General features: G+C 46.5%; 1 protein-coding gene across 1 annotated transcript in view; it reads right to left on the minus strand.

Moving 5' to 3' along the window:
• HSPH1 (heat shock protein family H (Hsp110) member 1) overlaps window positions 1–24,698 on the minus strand; it is a 735,818-nt gene that overhangs the window by 339,740 nt on the left and 371,380 nt on the right. The window lies entirely within an intron of this gene.

The raw sequence follows: 24,698 nt of genomic DNA on the forward strand, positions 1-24,698 counted from the left end.
TGGTCTAAGATATGACCCTTACAGTGGGTGGGGGAAAGCACTAATTGAGTAAAATTTAGGTTGGACAAGAGATCAGTCAGTTCGGCCGATTGGGGGCCCTCCAAGGGATCTTTGTGCCAGTAGTTAAAGTCACCTACTAGAAAAATCCTGGCGTGATCGAGTGCTAAGTTAGCGACTTGGTCGCTCATGGACATAGGGAAAGTTGGCATTGAGTTGGGGGGTCTATACAAGAGGACGCATGCTATCGTCGTGTGGGAGGTGGCAATTTTTAGCACTAGGTTGTCTGTGTTTTCTAGCACGAGGCAGTTCAAGGTGGTAACTACCAGTTCTGAGCGGATAATTGCCGCCACTCCCCCCCCCCTTTCCCCGTGGTGCGGTCTGCATGGATAATATAGTAGTTAGGTGGGAGGGCCGCTATTATATCGGGGGCAGAGTTAGGGGTTAGCCACGTTTCCGAAATTAGGAGAATGTCCGGTTTCTCCATATCCAACAGAAGGAAAATATCCAACTGGTGTTTTACAAGGGAGCGGGTGTTAAGATACAGGATGGTAAGCGAGGGGGAAAGTGGGTCAGCCTGTACCTGGTTGATTGCAGGGGTAGTCAGATGACAACCCCGGCTCAGAATGCCGTACTTGCAGAGCCGACTCAGTGTATGCATCGATAGGAGACCCTGGGCGCTGTTTTTGTTCACCATCAGATCGGCCCTGGGATAGTAGATGGGACGGGCGGCGTCATCTGCTCCTAGTCCCGGCTGGTCGCGGACGGGCACAGACGGGCTTGTCTTTGGCGCGTCTTCGACGCGTCATCGAAGCGCCCGCTGCGCTCGTCCGCTGCGCTTCCTAGGTGGAGGGTTCATTTGTGGACGTAGGGGTGGGAGGGGCCGAGCGCTGTGCTGCTCGCTTGCTCCTCACCTAAGATGGTGTCTTACGCTCTAGACCCCGGCAGCGCCTAATCGGCTGCGAAGGGGCGAGCAGGGTTAGTGGGGCGGAACCAGAAGAAAAGGAAATAATTGCCCAGAGTGAGCGATCGGTGAGTTTAAAATACAAGGTACACAATTACAATTACACTTTTAAAAAGTAACTCTTCTAAAAGCAATTTATAAGCAGTTCATTAGCTCACTCGCACAGCAGTCCCGGCTTCCGCCTCAGGACCTCAACATTCGCGTGCACACTGTCAATCGGTGCACGCGTCCAAGAATAGCGTTTTTATGTAAGCAGAGGTGGGAGGGGCCGAGCGCTGTGCCGCTCGCCTGCTCCTCACCTAAGATGGTGTCTTACGCTCTAAACCTCGGCAGCGCCTAATCGGCTGCGAAGGGGTGAGCAGGGTTAGTGGGGCGGAACCAGAAGAAAAGGAAATAATTGCCCAGAGTGAGCAATCGGTGAGTTTAAAATACAAGGTACACAATTACAATTACACTTTTAAAAAGTAACTCTTCTAAAAGCAATTTATAAGCAGTTCATTAGCTCACTCGCACAGCAGTCCCGGCTTCCGCCTCAGGACCTCAACATTCGCGTGCACACTGTCAATCGGTGCACGCGTCCAAAAATAGCGTTTTTATGTAAGCAGAGGTGGGAGGGGCCGAGCGCTGTGCCGCTCGCCTGCTCCTCACCTAAGATGGTGTCTTACGCTCTAGACCCCGGCAGCGCCAATCGGCTGCGAAGGGGCGAGCAGGGTTAGTGGGGCGGAACCAGAAGAAAAGGAAATAATTGCCCAAAGTTAGCGATCGGTGAGTTTAAAATACAAGGTACACAATTACAATTACACTTTTAATTACTGGCACAGCAGTCCCGGCTTCCGCCTCAGGACCTCAACATTCGCGTGCACACTGTCAAATATATGCATATTATCTATACATATATGGTTATTTTATGCCTATGTATTTATATATATATGTAGATATATGCATATTATTGGCTATTGCTCCGGGGTCCCGCACGTGGGCGGGACTATTCAGTGTTTATGACTATTGATGAGTATCCCCTGGAAGAGAACCAGTAGTTTGCCACATGTAGTGCTGGAGTACATTTACTACTGTTTGGGTCCTTGTGGAAAAAACGTTTTATGGGAGTTAAAATGTTTCCTTTTTCCAAATGGTCACCCAGGGCTTTTTCACCTGAAATTGTTTGTTTTATGACTCTGAGAATGCACTGAGGCCTGCAAACCTTAAGTCAGTGCCGGTGCCTTGACCTTCAAACATGCATGTTACATTGGCTACACTAATACAATTGGATAGGCTAGCTTACTTGAGAACCCCCTAGTATATGGTACCCAGGGCCTGTAAGTTAGTGTCACCCATGGGCTGTGCATCACTGGTTGTGCCACACCCTGGATGTGCTAGAGGTAAAATGAGCTTCCCAGTCTGCCATTGCAGACTGGAAGAGCAGTTCCAAACTGTTAGCCTAACTTTGCTGTTTAAAGCCATGGTAAAGTCAAATGTCCCCTTGAAACATGTGCAAGTCACCCCTATAGCAGGCCTACAGGGACCCAAGGTAAAATGCAGCACAGTTTATCAGCAGAATATATATTTTTCCTGTTCTGACTGTAAAAATGTGCAACTGATGCTTTTACTGTGTAAAGACTTGGTCACCCCATTGGCGAGTGCAGGATTACTCGCAGACTCCTCAACTGTGCTAACTCTGCACGTTATGACCAAAGTTGATACTCTAAGGTTTCAAACATCTCATTGCATTAAGTCCAACTTGGTTCCTAAGCAGGAAATAATGGAACCAGATACCGTGTATAACTTTCACAAAGTTGCCACTTTTTTGCCTTCAATTTACTTTGCCCTTAACGGCTGCACATGGAGCTTGAAACTGAGACCGCTTTCTGCTCTTCTAAGGAGATATGCTAACAACTCCACAGAAAGGAGACAATCAGGACTAAAACTTAAGAGAGGTGTTACCTCCCTCCTTCAGAAAGCCAAACAAGTGCTGGCCCAAAAGACGAGCTTCAAAGTTGAAGCTGCCTTGGAAGAGCAAATGGGGAACACTTGGGAGAGGGGCAGCCCCATAGTTTAGGCTGACTAGCAGGTATCGGGGTTGTAGAGGGGAAAGCTGCTGTCAAGCTGGGTTTTCAGGGGCATTTAACCCCTGTGGTAGTCACATCTCTAGGTTGGGCTAAGGAGCTCTGGATGCCAAGAGAGGGGTTCAGCAAATCTTAGGAGTGGGCAGAATAGTGCATCTTGGGATATCAGATGCCACGCATCACAGGATATTGGCTATCAACCACATCCTACCTTGAGGTCTTTTTTCCGAGCGTAAATAGGGCACCCCTGACATCCAGAAATCAGATCACTTCTGGACTGGAAGAAGGAATTCAAATTCAAATTTCAAAGCTTTATTCGACTTTTAGTCATAAAAGCAAACCTCCTAACCATGATACAATAAATACTAAACATAAGAATAATTCATTAAAAACATATTAAACAGCAAAAGTCGAATGCTAATAATTCTAAAAAATGTGTACACACATTTTTAAAAATTCACTAGAAAAAGTTAAAAAGAAATGAGCAAGTTTAAACAGGCAGTTGGTAATTCATATTAACCAGTAGGCTTTAAAGTACGTGATCTAATTACCCACGCCCAGGCCAGGAATTTTGCTACGCCTATTACCAATGGTGTTGAGGAATCAGATATTAAAATTCTTAGGGCTTGTGAACAACAACGGGTGCCCATATTTTTGCAAACTGGTTTTAGCCACTTTCGCCGGGGAATGGCATACAGGGGGCAAGAAAAAAGCAGGTGCGCAATGTCCTCTGTTTGGTTTTTACAATGGTCACAGTAAGCGTCCTGCAATGGGGACCAGTGTTGTCTAAAAGCGTTCACTGGGAGTGTTCCCACACGAAATTGGAAATATAGTTTCCTATCAAATGGACGTTCAATTACATCCCAATATTTTTCATATAATGGAAGTTATTTAGTGTCCAAAAAGCGTGATGACAGGGTAGATTGCAAACCTTTACGATACAGTGTTACATAAACTGACTCCCAATAACTATCCTTCAGTTGCTTTTTCGAAGGAAATAAGGCAACATCCTTATTACCCCACAGATGGTCCAGGCCCAACTTCACCAATGTACCCCGAAGTTCCTTTAACCATGCAATGCAATGGAAACGATCAAAATTCACAACATCAAAAAAGGCTGATGCATAATGACTTAACTCTGGGGTTACCATTAGACGCCTCCAATACAACAGAGGACGTAGGCGGGCAATATCTTCAATATTTTTCCTACCTAGGTCCATCTTCAGTGGGATTATGGGGGTACTTTGTGGGGCCCTAACAAGCCCTCGCAGAAATCTATTTTCCGCCCGCCCCAAATCTCCTAAATTTGAAAAACCCCAGAGCTCAGACCCATATAAGCATGCACTCAGTACTTTCATACTATAAACTTCGAGTGCACAATTTATAGGTCGTGTCAGAGATGTGTTATGTTTGATGGTAACTGCACCTGCTAGCTGACTAAATTTTAGAGATGCCATATTAATGTGTGATTTCCATTTCATGTCATGTTGTAGGATAATTCCTAGATAGGCAAAGGCGTCTACTTTTTCCAGTGGTTCGCCCCTGTATTTTATCACCCCCTTGAAAGCTGATTGGGCACTCAGGCACATAAATTTTGTTTTGCTGGTGTTTAGTTCCAGACCACGACTATCGCAAAAGTCCCCAAAAGCGTCAACCGCTTTCTGCAATCCACTAGGCGTACGTGATAGTAAAAGCGTATCGTCCGCGAACATTAGTACGGGGACGTGTACACCTGCTACGATTGGAGCGTCATTTGGGGATTTATTTAAATGCTCCACAATTCCATTTATATAGATTGAAAAAAGCGTTGGGGCCAGGACACACCCTTGCCTCACCCCTCGTTCCACTGGGAAAGGGGCCGTCACTTCCCCCTGTTTGTCCCACCTTATTTTTGCAAAATTGTTTTCATGGAGGCGCACCAGCAAGGTAAGGAGCGCATGACTTATTCCCACATCAGCCAGGGTTTTCCACCTGGACTGGAAGAAGGACCGAAGAACTGTCCTGTTGCACTGTGCCCTGTTGCACTGGCGTGAATCGCACCTGCTTCCCTGGGGGCCAGCCAAGGAGAACTGTGCCTCTGTATCCTGCTCTAGGAGAAGTGGTCTCCAGAGTCCAACCAAAGACAAGAAACTCCAAGGGTGAGTTTGGTGACCACCTGTTCATAGCACAGCACAGGGACACCACAGAGAGGAGATTGCTAGGGAGGTTGGTAGCCCAAAATCTTCAAACTGCAGCCAACCACCAGTGTGCAGAACTAGAGACCAGGACCCAACTCTCAAAGTTGCACCCAAGTTCCCTGAGACCGAGAGAGTTGTCAGAATGCAGCTTAACATTGTCTCCCTAAACGTCGAAGGGCTCAACCACCCGGTTAAACGGAGGAAGGTCCTAGAATATCTAGCCAAAACCGAGGGTGACATTTTCCTTCTCCAGCAAACCAAATTGTCCAACGAAGACGCTGACTTTATCAATCAACACTGGATTTCACATACCGTATGTTCCTCAGCTGTACACAAAAAGAGAGGGGTCATTACACTTATTGCAAAGAAATCCAATATCGCCTTAGTATCACATACTCAGGATTCTGATGGTAGGTTAGTCATGGCACACCTTCTAAAGAACGATGATCACATCCACGTCCTGAATATTTATGGCCCAAATGGAGACGATCCGATCTTTTGGGACTCCCTCTCCCCCATACTCGAAACAGTACCCCAAGATAAACTACTTGTGGTTGGGGGGGACTTCAACTTGCCTCTTGACCCGGTAATAGACCGCCAGTCTCATTGTACCTATCACCCCACACGCTCACACAACAGTTTGAAACGCCTCTGCTCCAAATTTGACCTACAAGACTCATGGCGACTACAGCACCCAGATAGTCGTGATTACACGTTCTACTCGACTCCCCATAATTCCTACTCCAGGATCGATTATATCCTCATCAATAGCCCCTTCACTCACCTTATTGAAGAAACCAACATTGCCCCCAAACTCGTATCAGATCACTCTAGCATCCAAGCTAAACTAGTAGGCTCCAGATCTATTCTTCCCCCAAAGAGATGGCGCTTCAATGACAACATTTTCACAGAACCAGAAAACAAGAAAAAAATTTAATCGGCCATACAGGACTACCTTGACTTAAACGATATTCCGGGCTCGGACATAGCGAATGTCTGGGACGCACTTAAAGCCACTATAAGAGGGGTGATTATTGGTATTCGGGCGCAAACTAACAAGGCACTAAATCTAGAGCTCGTTACTTTAGAAAAGGACATTAAGAACCTGGAATTATCATATGCGGCGGACCTCCTTAATACTTCGATTCTGAATGACCGCACTAAAAAGAAATACGAATATAACGCGATCCTGAGCAGAAGAGCGGGAGTGGGGGGTGTGGGTTAATAAATTTAAATCCTTGAGGCTGTGTGAAGGTAACAAAGCAGGGAAACTATTAGCATCCTATCTAAAACATACAAATAGGCAATTCAACATTGCCTCTATCAAAGTTCAAAACAACACTTTCCAAACTAAACAAAACCACATCCTACACACCTTCAAGTCCTTTTACGAGGATCTTTACAAGAATAAATTAGACTTTGACTCTCAAGCGTGCTCTAAATACCTGAGCTCCCTAGGCCTCCCAAAACTCAACAACGCTGATAATCTGAAACTGAATTCCCCGCTTACCTTACAAGAAGTCTCGGACTCCATTAAAACCCTCAAACGCAATAAAGCACCAGGCCCCAACGGCTTCTCTGCCGGTTTCTATAAGGAACTTGGGCCCGCATTAAGTCCAACCCTACTAAAAGTGTTCCAGTCCTTTGCCGCAAAAAAAGGAGTAACGAAATCAATGAGTGAGGCCACCATTATTATCATTCCCAAAGAGGGGAAGGACCCGCTACTAACAAAAAATGAAAGACCCATATATTTGATAAATCTGGACTGCAAGATCTACGCCAAAATTCTCGCGTCCAGACTGAACTTGATCCTGCCTAAATTAATTAGTACATCACAGGTTGGGTTACTACAGCATCGCATGTCTAACGACAACACGAGGCTTCTCTGCCATGTTTTAGAAAAGGCCAAGGCGTTAGATGCCCCCTCCGTAGCTATCACATTAGATGCGGAGAAGGCGTTCGACAGAGTCTCTTGGCTCTTCCTTAAACATTGTATGTCCACCTTCAACTTAGGTAACACCTTCATAGATATGGTTATGGCTTTGTACTTCTCCCCATCCGCTCGCATTGCCATAAATGGCTCATTGTCAGATCCATTTGGCCTGGAACAGGGGACCAGACAGGGCTGCCCCCTCTCCCCATCACACTTCCTCCTGTCAATGGAACCTCTCATCGCCAACATTAAAAAGAACAACATCATCAAGGGCGTAAGCTTTTTGGGATACTTGCGTTAAACTAGCCGCGTACACGGATGATATCCTGATAGTGACTGAATTCCCGGAGCCTTCCATCACCGCCTTGATGTCAACCATTAAATCATACTCCACCCATTCAGGGTATAAACTTAATCGGGAGAAATCGGAGGTCAAACCTCTAAACATCCTAGCCACTAAGGACATGTTGGGGAGCTCTGGGCTCTGCTGGCAATCAGGGTTTATAAAGTACCTGGGGATAGAGTTTGGGGACTCCCTTATGGAAACACTTCTGCAAAATGAGAAGACCACCCTAAATAAAATAAAAAACCAACTAGATGGGTGGTCCCCTCGCTTCATCACGTGGTGGGGAAGAATAGAGACCATCAAAATGATGATCTCCCCCCTGGTAAACTACCTTATTTCAATGCTTCCTCTAACACTCACCCAAGATTTCTTCCATAAATTGGACCAATCTATAGCCAACTTCCTGTGGAAAGGGAAAAAAGCGAGGATCAGCATTAAAAAATTACGATTGGACAAATCATTAGGAGGGGTCAACCTACCAGACTTTGAACGCTATGAGACCGCTTTCCTAGCGAGACAAGGTGCCCACTGGCTAGCCCCCGCGGTAAACTACACCCCAGTTTGGCTGGAAGTCGAACAAGCGATCCTAGGCGGAATCACCCCTGCCGTGGCCCTCTCACTCAATTTAAACGAATTAGCCCACTCGAAATCGATCTTTTGTAACACGAAAACGGCTCTTCTTAAAATCGACACATTTCTAGATCATAGCATCTGCCGCTCGGGTTGGAAGTCTTTATGGAACAATCGATACATACTGCATAAAGGCAAACACCTGCATAATCCTCAGTGGGTTAAGAAAGGTATCTTCTTCCCGCACCAATTTTTCGAGGGGTCATACTCTATCCCGTTCAGAGTCTTGCAAACTACTTATGGCCTTGCGCCTCTAGAGTTCTACGCCTTCCTAAACATAAAAGCCGCACTCTCGAAGGCGAAACTCTTCCTAACACCACCCTCCCTCCCATCGTACCTCAGTAGATTAAACAGACTAGGTCATCAAGTGTCCCATCTCTACAAACTTTTCCGCCCCCAACATACCAATCTCACCACACCACTCACTCAGTTTTGGTCTGAAATGTCATCTAGACCGATTTCGGAAGCGGACTGGGCCAATACCTGGGAATCTTGCATACGACACAAAATTAGCCCGACTTTATCCCAGACCAAATATTGGTTCCTCCACAAAACCTTTCTGGACTCCTGCGCGTCTTTATGCCCATAACATCAGCCAAGACGCCTTCTGCTGGAATTGTAAACGGGCGGAGGGCGACCTCGCACACATTATTTTACATTGCGACTGTGTTACGCCCTTCTGGGACAAGATATTCGACTTCATCAGAAAAATTTTCCCCATTTCCCCGTCCAGAGAACTTCCATACCTAGCCTTCGGTTTCACCCTAGAGCCCTCCCTCCACGCCGATGACAGGGCACTACTTGATCTCATGCTCACTGCAGCTGTTAAAATTGTCCTCAGTAATTGGAAGGACTCTAGCAAAGCTACCTTTGCTTCCTGGCTCATCTGGATAATTAACCTCAGGGGAGCGGATAACATAGCTCTCCAACAATCACCATGGCGCCCCCCTATGAGAAGGATGTGGTCTACCCTTGACAGTTATTTTACCACCCATAAACTACCTTAGATATTCTCTCCCCCCCGATGCACTTGACGCCACCACAATCCAACAGTGTGGAGCTAACCTGTTACTTCGGTTCACCCTGAAATCCTGAGTCCCATCTCCATATCTTTGGTGCTATAATTTACCTGAAATTGTCCGGATACACCGCCTAAGGAAGTATGTATTATTATGTAACCTATTGTACATTGCTTTTTACCCCTTTCGCTTTATTGTACTGTACTGTTCTTCTGTAATAATGTATGTTTTCAAGTCTGTACTATTTTATTTAATACTGAAACACCCAATAAAAACCTATTTGAATTGAAAAAAAAGAATGCAGCTTGGTCACCTAGAAGCCAAGTTATCACCCAGGGAAGGATTTGACTGACCTTGATACAGAGCGTCTGGTAGACTACAAACACCGAGAGGACTTCGCGGGATGTCGACCCTGTGACCAGCCCCTTCGTGGACAGAGGAGTAGCCACAGGAAGACCCTATCGACCACATCGCGTTGACAGCATCCTTGAGCATCACATCTTCGGCATCCTTGATCCTTTGAATCAGGACTACTTACATAACAATCAATTTCAAAAGGGATAAAGTGCCTGTAACTGCCTGAAGACTGCTTCACCTGTAAAGTAACTGATTCTAAGGGCCTTCCTGGCCCCTCTGACTAGCTCCTTACTGGAATTTGTCACTTAAAGTGACCGCAATACCACTAGCCCAACATTTTGGTCTAAAGTTTTCAAAGTGTCTACTTTATTAAATTTGCCCGTGCTTGTTCACGGTTGGGTAATCAGGAAAATAAACAGTATGATGTGCTTACATTATTAAGGGTTTAAAAAAGCACATGGTTCTCTTAATGCTCCAGAGGCTTCCAATACACATGAAGATGTTTTGTACTGGAAACTGCCAGTTCTTTTTGTAGGGTGTTTAGGTCTTCAATGAGGATTCTTATGATGGAGAAACAGAACCAGGAATACAGAAATACAGAAACAGAGGAGCAATTGTATGCAAAAGCAACCTTCAGAGGGTGGTCTCTTGCAGGAATTGCTGCCTGAGGAACAGTTAAGAAGATACTGACTTTAAATTGTTATGCTGTAAATAGCTTTAGCATTCACAACCTGCTGTGCTCCACAAAAGAGCTGGCAAAACACAAGTTTGGGACTACGAAATTAAATGTCTATCTAATTGCAGATTCCTAACCTTTAGAACATTCTCCAGTCGCAATATTGGACTTGGACGTTTTCACAGCAGTGTTCCCACATGATGCTATGTGGCACTGTTCTCATTCCATTCGAGAGCTATCAAACTCATTACAGTAAGCATGACATGCATATTAAGTTGAAATTAATGTAACTTGTTGCAGTGGGCAGCTTCAGCAAAGTTGGCTTTTGTTGGAGGCCTGAACTTCCACCTCGATAACGCCAGCGAGCCCAACTCCACCACCCTTCGCGACAACCTCACCAACATCGGACTCAAACAACTCATCTCTACACCGACCCACAGAGCAGGACATACCCTCGACCCCATCTTCGCAGCAGGGAGAAGCGTTCACTTCAGCCACACAACACAACCCCCATGGACAGACCACTACAGCGTACACTTCACCGTCGACAAACCAAGGGCACCCAAACCAGCCCCACGCCCACCATGAAGGAACTGGAGCAAAGTCCCCGACGACCAACTCAACTCCGCCCTCACACGCCAACATCGTAGCCAGAGAACTCCACACCTGGATCTCCAAATGTGCGGACGAGCTAACCCGCTACGCAACCCCCGACAAACAGCGCCCAAGGAAAGCCGCCAGGTTCACCACAGATCTCCAAGAAGCCAGACGCACCTGCAGACGCCTAGAGAAGAACTGGAGAAACATCAAGACACCTGAAAAGCACACCGCCTACAAGGATGCCATGACTGACTACCACAACCAAATCAGAAACATCAAGAGGACTTTCATCCACACCAAAATCCTCGCCAAATCCAAGGAACTCTTCACTGTCATCCAGGAATTCACCAACCCCACAGTGAAGCCACAGACATCACCCTGTCCCAAGACCTCTGCGACAAGCTTGGAACCTACTTCCAACTCAAGATCAAAAACCTCGACAACAACTTCATCGACCTTCAACCTGACACCACAGCCTGCCTTCCCCTCCAGAACCACCAGCCAGCCCACCATCTCCACCTGGACGTCAATCACAGCTGAATACACCACCTCAACCATGAAAGGCATCCACTCAGGGGCCCCCACCGACCCCTGCCCCCCTCACATCTACCACAGAGCTGCCATGGCACCCGAACTACAACACACCATGAACACCACCCTCGAAACAGGCACCCTCCCAGGCGACTGGAAACGCGCAGAAGTCAGGCCCCTGCTCAAGAAGCAGACAGCTGACCCCACCGACCTCAAGAACTAACAGCCCATCTCGCTCCTCCCCTTTGAAGCCAAAGTCGCAGAGAAAACAGTAAACAGGGAACTGACACGATTCATCGAAAACAATGCCATCCTCAACTCATCCCAATCCGGATTCTGAGGCAACCACAGCACAGAAACCGCCCTACTCACCGCCACTGATGACATCTGCACCCTCCTGGACCAAAGCCACTCCACTGCCCTCATCCTACTCGACCTATCAGCAGCCTTCGACACCGTCTTCCACAGCACACTAATCGCCAGACTACACTACGCTGGCATACAAAGAACAGCCCTAGACTGGATCCGATCATTCCTCACCGGAAGAAGCCAAAGAATCAGAATGCCGCCTTTCCTCTCCAATCCCACTGAAATCACCTGCGGAGTCCCACAGGGATCATCACTGAGGCCGATCCTCTTCAACATCTATATGGCCCCCCTCACCGTCATCGTCCGACAACATGGCCTCAACATCGTCTCCTACGCCGATGACACCCAGTTCATCCTCTCCCTCACCAAACTCAACTTCCAGAAAGGAATGCAGGAGGTCGCAGTCTGGATGACCAACAGCTTCCTTAAGCTCAACGCCGAGAAGACAGAAGTACTTGTCCTCTGTATCACCCCCTCAGCATGGTACAACACCTGGTGGCCAACCGCCCTCGGAAGCCCACTGACCCCCTCGGACCAGGCCAAAAACGTACTTGACTCATCCCTCACCATGAACCGACTGATCAAGATCAACGCTGTCCCCTCCAGCTGTTTCAACACCCTCCGCATCCTCCGCAAGACATTCAAATGAATCCCCCCAGAATCTAGGAAGACAGTCACCCACACACTAATCCCCAGCAGACTGGACTATGGAAACGCTCTCTACGACGGAATAAACAGGTCCCTACTCCGAAAACTCCAGACGATACAGAACACCACTGCCAGACTCGCCCTCGGCATCCCCTGGCATGAACACATCAGCCAACACCTGTGAAGACTCCACTGGCTCACCGTGGAGGAAAGGGTCACCTTAAAAATCCTCACCCACGCCTACAAATGCCTACACAACACTGGACCCAAATACCTCAACGACTGAATCAACTTCCACGTACCCAAAAGAAACCTCCGATCTTCCAACCTTGCACTGGCCGAAACCCCACGCATCCACAGAGCCAGAGCAGGAGGAAGATCCTTCTCTCACACTGCGGCCAAAACCTGGAACGAGCTCCCGGTAGACATCAGACTTGCGCACTCCCTGAACACCTCCAGAAGGCTTTCAAGACATGGCTCTTCGGCTAATGGACCTGCGAACGCCCCCGCCTCAGCGCCTTGAGACCCTCACGGGTGAGTAGCGAGCTTATCAACCCCTGTTGATTGATTGTTGGGTTTAAAACTCCTGTGCCTTCCCAAGCCCTCCTGGAGCCTGCTCCATGAGACAGATTTCTGCCCTCCTGGAGAGATGTGCCAATGAGTCACAGGAAAGATAATAATGAGAGATTGCAGGCCAGGGAGGTATCACCTTCCTCCTGCAGGAAGCCACTTGGGTGTTAGACCCATAAGGCAGGCTTCAAAGGTGGAGCCGCCTTTGAAGGACAAATGTGTGACACCAGGGGGGTGGGCTGTCCAATTGTTGAGGTAGACAGGATTGTATAGGAGGCAGAGAGGGGAAACCAGTTGCCAAAGTGGTTTCGCCTAGGGCATGTAGCCCTGAAGTAGCCACACCCTGAGGGTGGGTTAGGTAGGTCTGAACTCTGAAAAAGGGGTCTGGCCATTGTGGAAGTGGGCAGAATGGTGCATCCTGGGATAGCCAGATACAACATTCCACAGAAATGTGGGATGGAACCTGGTAATCCATTGGCTACCAATTGCATCCTATGGGCACTATCAGTGCATACAGAGGGCACCCCTGGCACCCAGACCTCAGATTTTGACCAACTTAACAGAAGGACCGGTGTAAAACTGCCCTGCCGTAGAGAGGGAGCAGAAAAGAGAGGCTGCATAGACAAAGACTGCACTTGCTGAATCTGGTGGATAGCGAAGAGAGGGACAGTGCCTTTCAAGTCCTGCTCAAGGAAAAGTTGCCTCCAGAGCCGGGATAAGCCAAGAGAACTCCAAGGGCCAAGTTCTCCTGTTTGCAGCACAGGGATACAATGGATGAAGAAGCCTGCTGGGTCAAGTTGGTAGCCCAAAGTCTTCAAGACACTACCATCACCGCCATGTAGGTCTAAGGACCAAGACCAAATGCACAAAGTTCCACCAGAGTTCGCTAAACCTGTGAGTGATGTTGGAAAGTTGCAGGGAACCCCAAATGCGAGTTAATGACCAAAAAATGATTGGCCTGTGGGGGCGACAACAGGCGACTGGTAGTCCAGTGGAGACTGGACTTACGTCAGACAGTAAAGGGACTTTGCGGGACATTGACCCTGCAACCAGGACCCCCTCACTATTTTTGTGGACCAAGGAATTGCTGCAAGAAGATTCCTGTCAACTGCACCTCATTGCAAGCATCCTCAGAACATTTTCAGCATCTTTCATCCTTTGCGTCAGAAACACTTTATAGGAATCCATTGTAATATGGATAAAGTGCCTGAAACTAATGAAGGACTGCTTTACCTGTGAGGGTAAGAAATTAGTTACTTACTTGTAACTCCAGTTCTTCAACATCGGTATCTTTCATATATTTGAATGCTTGAATCGTTCCCCAACTTGCAGGTTCCGACCTCTTGCATAAATACTATACAGATTTGTGAAGCATACTGGCCTGAAGATCTAAGCCTACTATAAGGACAGAAAGATGCAAATGGGATAATCCATTGCCTGCACCTGCCAGTAACATGTAGAGAGTAGGGAAAGAAAATAGTGTTGTCTGGCAAGTGACAGATACGAAAATGTAAATCTACTTCAGGCACGATCAAGACCAAACTGTGTAGCCATAAAGTCTGCCATAACCCAAATTTCCCACTAGTACTACCAATTCACATGCAACATATTCAACATCATCTTAAAAGTTAACACCAAATGAGTGACCAAAGACTCAACTGAGTTTTTTCACAAGAAGGCACTCCACACATAAACAAGACAAGAAGAGGAGAGCTTCTTAACCCTGCTCTTACTATAGGTGAGGCAGACATGACCAACCAGGGTTGTTGAATTTAATAAAATATCTACTTGTTCATGGGGAAGGTTGCTTCATAAATCTACTTGTCCTGTAACAAAATCCACTTGTCCCTTTTGTGCCATGTAATGCAGCGACACATTATGGCAGCACTCTCATTATATAAGATCTCTGATGTAGCCTCTGTGATTATGCCAGGGCTCATACCATAGTAGAGTTTGAATATTAGCAATTCCCTTACTTTGCCAGGTTTCCGCAGATCTACATACTGGGGCTGAGGGTAGTGGTAAGTTATAGTTCCAGGTTTGGAAAGCACTTTTGAGTCTATGCAAACATATTAACTTGCATGTTTTAATTGTTTTCACGAGTACTTTTCTAATTGTTTCCCATTCTGAGAAAGGTTGTAAATTTACTCCTGACAAAATGCTAGTTGTAAAACGTCTTTCAGGCCTGGGGAAAAAGTGGCTGGAGGGAAAGTGAACTTTCACGCTCTCAAAAGATGTTCCCGTGAGCAAAATAAACCCATGCATATTTGCTAATGCTTAAATGCAGTTGACAAATATTTTCTAGGAGTATTATTTCTTGGCCTACGCTTGAAAATTATTGTGAATTCACAAAAGTCATAAATCTGCACTTAATGCAAGGACATATACTGACGTTTGAGACTTTTTAAAATAATTGGGCCCTTAAATAGGTCTGGGGTTAACCATGACCTTTTCTGTTTATTAAAATTCGGTCTCTCTCTCTCTCGTCTATTGGCTGGCTTCACTGTGAGTGACCGTATTCTGATTTTTCACAAGGAGCATATCGGAACACAAACTAGTTTTGTTCAGTGCCAGGAACTACAGTGGCAATGTGTGCTTTTTGAGACCCAAAACATGTTTTGCTTTTGCCAATGCCTGTTATAATGGTGAGGGCCCGGCAGCTCCCACACCAATAAGATTTTACAAAAACTATGTCAAAACAAGACACATCTTGGCAAAACCAAAAGGCCGACCACCAATTTCAGACCTACTGGCTTTGCCAAGGCTTGTTTATTTTTATATATATATCATTTTCCATTTTGAATATTTTTGGGAAATAATAACATACATCTACTCATTTTACTAAATGTTGCTGCAAAGAAACGGTACCTAAAGTTTTACAGTAGTTTAGCAAAATGTTTTTTCCTACTTGCATTTTTTTGTGAAAATTTTATTTTGAAAAAGCAAAGGATCATCAATCTTGCTTTCAAGCTTCTGCAGATATTTGTATCTAATCAGAAAGCATTCTGGGAGCATTATACAGAGACTCATTTAGCTAAACCTTTCAAATGTGAACACATTTTTATACTGGAACCACTGTCGTTAGTGGAGTCTGAGCTTTCAACATTTACTTGGAGTGCTCACTCTTATAATAAAGGCTTTGCACTAATTAACCATGAATACAAATTTGAGCAGCATTAACACATGTACACAAATATAACCTTAATTGCAGACAATGCCCTTCTCTAATCCATAATGTGATACTATAAACTGGCAGCCAAAGGGTTTGTGCTGTAGGGGGTTGGGCCTACTTGTCCAAGGGACAAAATACACATTTGTTGCCTTTGACCCCAAACAATATGCCCTGGGCGTCTGGCTATAGGAATTCTACATCCCTGCCAACCAATCAGGCCTAGCTTCCTACTTTAAGGAGCAGAAGGAGGGACTACAATACCGAAAACACAGCTCCTCCAAAGGAGTAGGTAAATCTAAGAGCAGTACTTTGGAAAAAAAGGAAGACAAATGTGAACCAAGAGACTGTTGCCCTCTCTCCACGGAAGACAACAACACATACGCTTAGAAAGAACTAATCAAATCACTAGTCCAAACACCCATTCCTGAAGAGAAACAAAGTCCCACCAGTAAGCCTTCCAGATTAAAACCGTGGACAAGGGCATTTGATAAAATCGCAACAGTTCTCCGCTGTATAGTGACTCCATACTCAAAAATCAGTAGCATCCAAAAAGATAGTTAGCAACCACAGTGTTACTGAAATACTGTACATTATAAGGGGGGGGGAATAAACAGCTAGGAAGAGTGCAACCACAAGAACGAACATGCTCAAACCTCAGAGAGAAAGCCCTGTGCAGAGAGCCACAAGAGAGCATCCTAAAAGAACAAGCATTTACAATGCAATGGTCTCGTCTTTGTTAAAGTTAGAGCTATTGGCATTGCTCGTGACATTATTATGTTTTTAAAACATATAAATAAATGGCATTGTGATTTACAATGCCAATAGCTTAATCTCTCGCAAATGCGAGACCTATTGCATTTGCACCCACACACACACAGAGCCACACACACACACACACACACACACACACACACAGCCCAACACACACACACACAGAGACCAACACACACACACAGCTCAACACACACACACACATAGTTCAACACACACACACACACAGTCCAACACACACACAGCTCAACACACGCAGACACAGAGCCCAACACACACACAGAGTCCAACACACACACACAGAGCCCAACACACACACAGAGCTCAACACACACACACACAGCCACACACACACACAGACACACACACAGACACAGAGCCCAACACACACACAGAGCCCAGCACACGCACACAGCTCAACACACACACACACAGAGCCCAACACACACACACACACAGAGCCCAACACACACACACACTGAGCCAAACACACACACAGAGACACACACAGAGTCCAACACACACACAGAGCCCAACACACACACAGAGCCCAACACACACACAGAGCCCAACACACACACACACACACACACACAGCTCAACACACACACACAGCCCAACACACACACAAAGCCCAACACACACACAGAGCTACACACACACACACACACACACGCACACACACACACACATACACACACACACACACACAGAGCCCAACACACACACACACACACACACAGAGCCCCACACACAGAGCCACACACACACACAGAGCCACACACACACACACAGAGCCCAACACACACACAGAGACCAACACACACAGAGACCAACACACACACACACAGAGCCCAACACACACACACACAGAGCCCAACACACACAGCCCAACACACACACACAGCCCAACACACACACACACACACACACACACACAGAGCCCAACACACACACACACACACACAGAGCCCAACACACACACACACACACACAGAGCCCAACACACACATACAGCCCAACACACACACACAGAGCCCAACACACACACACACACACACCCCAATACACACACAGTCCAACACACACACACACAGTCCAACACACACACACACACAGCCCAACACACACACAGAGCCCAACACACACACACAGCCCAACACACACACTCACAGCCCCCCCCCCCACACACAGCCCAACACACACACAGAGCCCAACACACACACAGCCCAACACACACACACACACACACACAGAGCCACACACACACACACACACACACACAGAGCCACACACACAGAGAACTCTCTGCCCAGTAACGCCCCAGAGAACAGAGGCAAGCAAAAAACGATGACAAGCAGGGAACAGAGGCAAGCAAAAAACTATGACAAGCAGGGAACAGAGGCAAGCAAAAAACGGGTATTTGAGGCGAGATTGAGTGTACCTCTGCAGAGAGGGCGTATTCCCATGGAGCAAGAGTGATATTGGAAGTGTAGGTATGCACTGACGTGAAGACAGAACATGATACACATTGATTGACCTGTGATGCAGGTTTTTCTATCGGGTCCGATCCTGGCTGGGAAGGTCTGAGGTGTGGTTACTGATTTCAGCAAATTAAATGCAGATGCCTCCTGTAAAAATATCCTAGTATGGGTTTATTTCACACCGCTCGCACACAGTGTGTACAACACTGTGCTTTCTCTGGCCCCTACTCATCTTCCCTCGCCTCCTCCCAAATACACGCCAAGCTCGCACTTGCATCCCCCTCCAGCCCCCTGCTCATCACCCCTCTACACAGTTCATCTGTTTCTCCTGTTCTTGGCTGTATGGTTGCCCTCTCTCTCTCTATATGTCATCAGTATACTATTTCCTGTCCTTGGCTTTTGTATTACGAGTATTGTTCCCTGGTGCCTTCATTCAGTTGGGTCATTTAAAACAAACCAAGACTACAACTCTCAGAAGGCATCAAGTTGTCAAATGAACGGGCCTAACCGGAAACATGGTTAAATGACGACGACTTGGAGTGAGGCAGCAACACTGCTATCATCGCCAAAGTGCTGTACTCTACCTCAGCCCTCCGTCCTCTCACTCACCCCACGCTCCGTTCGTATGCCCCAGCACCCCCATCAGACCACTCTTAAGAGGGCCGCTGCTCTGCCTGGCGCACTGCCCTCCGGCTGGGACTATCCCCTCGCACAGATCTCAAGTTGTCTCGCGGCCAGCTGGAGTACCTCATCCAGTTGTTACTTTTCCTAGTTGCATTCCGGCATTTGCAATGGGAAAAGTAAACCCACGTAAAACACAATGAAAGACGGACTGGATACACAACCCCTAAACATTATCCCGTAAGCCCGGGACCAGCCCAACTCCCTCCAACTAGCTCTTGTCTGTACTCTTCTCTTCTAATCCCTCGGTATCTTCCCCCCCCCCCCCAACGCCATTCACCACTTTCAATTGCTTACGTTCCCTCTAGAACTAGACTGGCTTTTTCATCAGTCCTTCCCCCCCCCGACTCTCATATCCTCCTTATCTAGCCCGATCTTCTTTAACTGCTTCCTTCTCTTTTCTGGGACTTTCATCTGACCCCTTCTCTTTCGCGCCCTCACCTGTCCTCCCCGGCTCAGTCCTGCAGCTGCCATACTGTGTTCTACTCTGCTCTCTAACACGGTCTTGCTGTTCAGCGTCCGGCCTGCACGCTGCCCGTGAGAGCGCGAAAGAAAGGTTCCGGGTTGAGATGGTTCCTACTGCCATTCCGGCACGGGTGGCGGCGGGGAATGAGCTTTGCATAGGGTGGGGTTTACAAGGTGAGATCGAGGATAATGATATGCACTGGTCTTAAAAATATAGGTCAGTGGAGAATTTTCTTTGTGTACATTTATATAGCGCGAACTCGACCCGAAGGTATTGGAGCGCTTTACAGGAATGAGCACCATTTACGCTACACAAGGACACATTCATGCTGACGGTGGGGGAGAGCTGGGGCACGCGCAGGCCCGCCTGGCGGAAACGCAAGGCAAGCTGGAGAGCGCTCCCCGCATGGTGGACGTTGCGGACGAACTGCCCTCTCCCCTGGAGAGCGCGTCAATGCCTTTCGGGCCGCGTTTGCGGTATATTAAAATAAAAACAAACATCGGGCAGACGGGCAGCAGGAGTCTGTAAGCCCCGTCCATTTCAGACTGGGGGGCGTGTGTTTTGTTGAGTGACGGATGACGTGGATAAAAAGGACAGCAAAAATCACGCCCCTCAATCCGAAACGGATGGGCTTAGAGTGACAGGCAGAGCTCTTCTCCAATGGCTGGCCGCCGTTTAGGAAGCCAGCCAATGGAGAAGAGCTGTCTCGTTTACCTCCCTACTCTAAGACATAATTTCTCGCCCAGCGAGACTGTGCAAGCGCAGCCTACGCAGGCCGAGACCTAAAAACGACCCTTGTATATGAACAACATTTTATTGCATGTCCTGCATGTTACCTGTTCAACACTGATCTGTGGCAAAAAGAAAGAGCAATAAGCAGGGGCCGCACAGTGGAGTTATCCCACCATGCTAACCTGAACGCTCACCTGACAACACATATTCAAAAAGCACAATTTTTAACACTCCAAGGATGCATTCAGAATGGCCTAGCAGGGAAAGCCAGAGTCAATGAAGATTAACATTGCTTCTGGGTATGGTACCCTTTGAAAGTGATACACCCTTCATAGCTGCAGGCAGACAGGAGCAACTGGATATCAGAGCATGAGTGAACGTGAAAAGTGCAGGTCAGAGTCCTGTAAAATGTTCAGGTCTTTCATTTCGCGAAAAAAATGGTATGCCCATCCTAGATGGTAGGCCCTTGGATCATGCATCAGCACACCACTGGCAGCATCATCTGTAGCCAGCGATGTCTGCTCATAAAAGTTGTGAGAGTCAGATGTCTCAACCAGCACAGAAGCCTAAGCACCGTAAAGAAGGAGTCCAGCCAACGCAAAGATCTGGCCACCAAGTGGAGAGTGTTTGGACCGGACCTAAGGAGTTGTCTAGCAACAATAAAAGCAGTATTAAACAGTTGAGTTAACTGAACTCTCACATGAGCTGGCAAAAGAGGAATAGAGAGCCATCTCTCAGAGAGCGCAGGAGTACCAACTCAACAAGGACAAAGGGCAAGATGACCAGAGTCCTTGGTTTCCCCCTGGCAGCATGGGTTTATCCCAGGAAGGGGCACCACAGATCATATTAGGAGAGCTATCACCATATTTGACATCGGTGCTGCTAGGGAGGAGGGGGTTGCAATGATCCTCCTCGACGCGGAGAAGGCATTTGACCGAGTCAGATGGAGTTTTCTATGGAAGGTTCTGGAGGCAAGGGGATTTGGTCCTAGATTCTGTCAAGCCATACAGGCTATGTATTCATCACCTACGGCAAGAATCCAATCAATGGGGGAAAGATCAGATAGGATTAACATAACAAGGGGTACGAGACAGGGTTGCCCATGCTCTCCAATCCTGTTCGCGCTCTACATAGACCCTTTAATCACACAATTAATGAACAGTGCGGTTATTAAACTAGTAATATCAAATGGTTTTAAGACCAAACTTCTCGCATATGCCGATGACTTAGCAGTCATCACAAAAGACCCAGGGCTAGCTATGAGGGAGGTAGTTAAAATAACCGGTCAGTTTGGAGAAGTGTCGGGTTACCGATTAAATGTGGACAAAACTCAAATATTATGCTCTAAAAAAATAGTTAAGTTGGATGGTAGTTACTTAGAATCTGTAGTCTACTTGGGGATAACAATAAATGCAGAACCAGGAAGAATAATAGAAGATAACTATACACCACTTATCCATTCGATGGAAACAGAACTAAAAAGAATGGATTCATTACAGCTATCATTGATTGGAAGGGCCAACGTCATAAAAATGACAATGTTTCCCAAGGTGCTTTATAAATTAAGGTCAATCCCATTTAAAATCGACGAGAAGATTATAAAAAAGATTGAGGCTATATTCATGAAATTTTTGTGGCAATATGGTAAAATAAGGCGATCAAATAGATATATGTCATTACCACAAGATAGAGGAGGGTTGGGATTGCCAGATATCAAGAGCTATCATCGCGCATGCCACCTCATAGACATGGGTATCCTACTTCATTCGGGGGGCCCAACCTGTAGGCAGGCGGTGATACCATCAATTTTTCAGCTATTGGTGGGGAGTGAAGCTGTAGGGCTCCTATTAAGGAGAACTAAGAGGAGTTACTACAAGGAAATTGGATTTAAAACGCTTGAAGACGTATGGTATATATGGAAAAATGTTTACAAAAATCCTAGATATACCCACTATCCATCAGAGAACACCGCTTTGGAACTCAACACTCTTTCCAAACCTTAGCAGGGATGGTGCGTGGCGCCATTGGGAGAGTCAGGGCATTGTGGAGCTGGGACAAATAATTATTAGAGATCACTGTAGAACACTTGAAGAACTTACGCAACACTATTCCCTACAAGGTTATCAAGACTTTAAATACCTACAGATTGTTAATAGGATTAAATCAATTAGGCCACGTATCACTCTGCTGGGGAGATTTGAATTAATTGAGTACCTGAAGTCGGGGGGCCATAGAATTAAGGACATATATAAAATATTCAATGATGCATCGATGGATGATATGGGAAAAATGGAAACCGCCTGGTCCAAAAAATTGGGGGATCCCGAAGTAGACCTCGACAAGGCATTAGCTATGGATAAGAGGTTTCTGCGCTCTTTGAATCTCAGGGCCCAACACTATAAAACGCTATTCAATCTATACTATACTCCTGATAAATTATTCTCTTGGGGGAAAGCGGCAGATAGCAATTGCCCCAGATGTGGAAATGGTCCAGCTGATCTTATACATATGTTCCATGGGTGTGAAAAACTAAAAAGTATTAAAATTGAAATAGTGCGGTTTTTAGAAGGGTTACTCGACGTTAAAATCAATCTATCCCCTACACTGATAATAATTGGATGTGATGTGAAATTAAATATGCGTACTGAGGCTGAAGCTTTAGTTTTCATTTCTGTAGCAGTCCTTAGGATCTTAATTAGTGCAGCCTGGAAGGATACAGAAGCTCCTACATTCCAAATGTGGATGTGCAGAATGCTGGGTATACATAACATTGAGGAAGCACTATATGATTTAAAGGGAGCTAAGGTAAGGGATATGGGTAAGCGACTTTGGGCCCCAGTAGCTATTTGGAAGACAGCAAAACTACAAATGAATGATTTATTGGCATTGTAGCTATCTAACCTGTCTATGGCTTATTGTTTACTATTTACCATACATTGTTTATTATTCTCTCTGTCCTTTTACTTGATCGTATAATTCTACGTATTTATTTTTGTATTTATGTTTGCATTTACGAATATGTATTTACTGGTATGAACTCTCAAATAAATTTTTAAAAAAAGGACACATTCATGCTGACGGTGGGGGAGAGCTGGGGCACGCACAGGCCCGCCTGGCGGAAAAGCAAGGCAAGCTGGAGAGCGCTCCCCGCATGGTGGACGTTGCGGACGAACTGCCCTCTCCCCTGGAGAGCGCATCAATGCCTTTCGGGCCGCGTTTGCGGTATATTAAAATAAAAACAAACATCGGGCAGACGGGCAGCAGGAGTCTGTAAGCCCCGTCCATTTCAGACTGGGGGGCGTGTTTTTTGTTGAGTGACGGATGACGTGGATAAAAAGGACAGCAAAAATCACGCCCCTCAATCCGAAACGGATGGGCTTAGAGTGACAGGCAGAGCTCTTCTCCAATGGCTGGCCGCCGTTTAGGAAGCCAGCCAATGGAGAAGAGCTGTCTCGTTTACCTCCCTACTCTAAGACATAATTTCTCGCCCAGCGAGACTGTGCAAGCGCAGCCTACGCAGGCCGAGACCTAAAAACGACCCTTGTAAATGAACAACATTTTATTGCATGTCCTGCATGTTACCTGTACAACACTGATCTGTGGCAAAAAGAAAGAGCAATAAGCAGGGGCCGCACAGTGGAGTTATCCCACCATGCTAACCTGAACGCTCACCTGACAACACATATTCAAAAAGCACAATTTTTAACACTCCAAGGATGCATTCAGAATGGCCTAGCAGGGAAAGCCAGAGTCAATGAAGATTAACATTGCTTCTGGGTATGGTACCCTTTGAAAGTGATACACCCTTCATAGCTGCAGGCAGACAGGAGCAACTGGATATCAGAGCATGAGTGAACGTGAAAAGTGCAGGTCAGAGTCCTGTAAAATGTTCAGGTCTTTCATTTCGCGAAAAAAGGGTATGCCCATCCTAGATGGGAGGCCCTTGGATCATGCATCAGCACACCACTGGCAGCAACATCTGTAGCCAGCGATGTCTGCTCATAAAAGTTGTGAGAGTCAGATGTCTCAACCAGCACAGAAGCCTAAGCACCGTAAAGAAGGAGTCCAGCCAACGCAAAGATCTGGCCACCAAGTGGAGAGTGTTTGGACCGGACCTAAGGAGTTGTCTAGCAACAATAAAAGCAGTATTAAACAGTTGAGTTAACTGAACTCTCACATGAGCTGGCAAAAGAGGAATAGAGAGCCATCTCTCAGAGAGCGCAGGAGTACCAACTCAACAAGGACAAAGGGCAAGATGACCAGAGTGCACAGACAGACTCTCTGAAGATGACTTTTATTTATGCACCAATTCTGTTAAAAAAAGCTTGCAAGGTGGAAATGATATGAAAGTAACATGAATTTAACACTGACCCTACCAACTCCAACAATGTCATATCAAAAGGCAACAACGGCTATGACAACGTTTGAAAGATTTCTGTCAAAATGTTGGTTTTAACCTGGGATCCCACCTAGAGTCAGAAAGTGAACAATGCTGTCTCTATCTTCTAGACA

Source organism: Lissotriton helveticus, chromosome 8 (assembly GCF_964261635.1).
Source record: "Lissotriton helveticus chromosome 8, aLisHel1.1, whole genome shotgun sequence".
Lineage (NCBI taxonomy): Eukaryota > Metazoa > Chordata > Amphibia > Caudata > Salamandridae > Lissotriton > Lissotriton helveticus.